Here is a 2994-nt window from a genome sequence, read left to right as displayed (position 1 = left end):
GGATGCACTATTGTTGCCACCACTTTTATCCAAGACTGTGACGCTCGTCAGCCCTGAACCGCAGACCGCTCCCTGCTATTGTCTTCTTTGATGATGACGTTCTGTCGGTGATCACAGAGGTATGCAGGAGATCCGAGAAAGAATGAAAACAGTATTGGATAAATAAATAAATATTTGGGAAGGTGAGGTTACATAGACGTAGGTAGTTATTACTTTTACTAAATTACAAATGTGATTTGTTACTGGCTGTTTGCGAGCATTGAAGTTGAATTGATTATTTCAATGGGTAACTTCTTAATGAAATGATTGCGCAACTGTTTGGTTCGTCTTCCTGTTCTGCAGCATCACAATGGTGACCAGTTGGATTTGAGGTTCGGTGACCTAGAGGGAAGTCTGACACCATCGATTTCCCGTTATGAGCCAACAGGAGACGGACCGAGAGATGGAACTTAAATCCCACTCAGTCGGTTCCAGCCGTCTCGACCGTTTCCATTCAGTAGGGGGCATCCATTGTCAGACCCATCTGCCAATCCACTGCGCTTTATTGCCGGTGCTCATCCGTTAAACTGTTCTTGGTCTGGCGTTGTGCATTCAGAGATGCTCTCTCTGGTTTCGGTGACAATGACACCAGCAGCGGGTGTGAGTCAAACATCTTTTCTGACTCTGGAGCTAAATCATGTGGAAAAACGACTGATGACTGATCCTTATCGAGAGAATCGTGAGCAACAGTTGGGGAATTCATGAGTCACGGCCATGTTTTAGTCAATGGCTATGACCAATCACTTTTAAACTGGTTTAAATTATACTAATAGTATTTCATTAATCTTGTTGGGAAATTAAGGTCCCACAAAATATTACAGTTTTGTTTGAATATATGTATACTGTATATTTCCTCAAAGTATTGTAACTACACTTAGTAATTTCAGGCTGTATCCGACGCACTGTGTCGGCGAAGTGAAGTCCATTTACAATTTCATTTGAAGCAGAAAGTTCAAACTTCCCCGTGAGGACTTTATCAGTCTTGTCGTGTCCAGCCGGCGACTGAGTAGCAGTCAAAATGTGATTATTTATTTATAAAAGTATTGGTAATATACTGAAAATAACCAAATGAATGTGACTTTGACGATTTCATCCCGCAGGCCGTACAGAACACGAGCAGTTCAGATTTACAGTCACTGGTACGACACATCGAAAAACAGCCGTTGCACATTTTGGAAGCGATTTGTTTCTCTAAGTGAGAACAGAAAACATTTGTTTTACGACAGCGGTTCTGTCTTGATCTTATTAGTGAATGGCTGAACACTGAGTACTCGTTTTGATTTTCCGTGGTCACTCCACCCAACTGTTTTTAAGGTATTGTTCTCTGCACGCATGCGTGTGGTTCCATTAGAAAAACAAGTCCCAGCGCCGTGCACCGTGAGCACCGTGAACCGTGTAAATGGACGTCGGTTCCAAAATGCTGCTGTGAAAATGCATATAGTCTCACGATATACTTCAACCGTCAAGGTATGTTCAGAAAGGCATGATGTTTTCTTAAAGTGATGAGAGGAGTAATATTAATGTCTTAAACTGTTTATTATTTCTTATACCGACTGAACGAATCAGACTAGATAATTACTATCATTACCTAGTTGTTCTTTTTTGTTTCGTTTCTTTGGAAGGCTTGGCTCCTCGTAAACATTGTCTGTATGACATGACAATAAAAAAGTCAATAGGGAAACACCTGCATGTTATTGAGCGAAACAGTTGAAAGAGATTTACAATTTGGCCACCTTGATCCAGTTTCTGGGTCCGTAGGCGTGTTTGCATTTATGGACAATGTAAAACAAAAATAAGGTCATTCTACTATGGCCTATCATTTCAGGACATTGGACGTAGAAGCACGAAATGATCATTTCCTCATCTCACACAATTCATTGAAACAAAAGCCGACAACAGCGGGTTGGTGTCCCACAACTAAGTCAAACGTCTCAGTGACTCGTTTTGTGAACTCGAGCATCGATTACAGCCCGACAACGACGTCTCCGGCTGTTCGGAGGTATCAAGCTCTCTCTTGAAGGGCGTACCTTCGGGCCACTGAAGTTCTGGGACACAGAGACACCGGAATGCAGTCGTCCTTTCACATTCACACAGTGTGCAGCGGTTCTGTACGGACCAGACTTGCTTGCCCACACTGTAACACCGACGTGAATAAAGGCTCATCTGGTGACAAATATGGCTGACGTACAGCGCTCGTCCCGACGTTTCCCAACGTGGTCGGCAGCCATTATCATAGGTAAGAAAGACAGCATAGGGCAATATAGAAGATGAATGGATGGATGGAGTCTTCATATCTGTTTTTTTTTTTTAGATAGATAGATAGATAGATAGACAGATAGATAGATAGATAGATAGATAGATAGATAGATAGATAGATAGATAGATAGATAGATAGATAGATAGATAGATAGATAGATAGATAGATAGATAGATAGATAGATGCAGTCATTGGGTAGCAACGCAGTAAACTGTGTTGTTATGTCATGTCTTTGACTGGAACAGAAAAGCAATAAATCAGAATGCGTGTCAGTGACCACTTTAATCGAGCGGTGCTCTAATGTGACAACAATATATGATCTTGATTTCTGGCCAACTAGTTTACGCCCATGGCAGTCCTCCCCTAATATATCATTTTGTGTCCCAGCAACAACTTCAAGGTGCTGCGCAACTCTGAAAATCCTGGCTGACGCCAACACTCTTCAGGCTGACGTTTGTTGTAGAACCTCTTTCGGGGTGTGTCACAGAGACATCGTGGAGAAGTGTATTCATAAGTATAACAAAAGGGGGAATGGTGACAGAGGGTGCGATCAGTCAAATATCTTCCAGTCGAACTCAAAGTGCAAACAAAAACAAAGCGATGAATTCCAAAACCTTTATGGAACTTTTCCTGTTGTTCCTGTTACAATGCATGCTCTGCCATGCATGACAATAAGCATCACCAAACCTTTTGAAATG

The sequence above is a fragment of the Lipophrys pholis genome (genome assembly GCF_963383615.2).
Source record: "Lipophrys pholis genome assembly, chromosome: 18".
Taxonomy (NCBI): Eukaryota; Metazoa; Chordata; class Actinopteri; order Blenniiformes; family Blenniidae; genus Lipophrys; species Lipophrys pholis.
Note: the sequence above shows the minus strand (reverse complement) of the source record.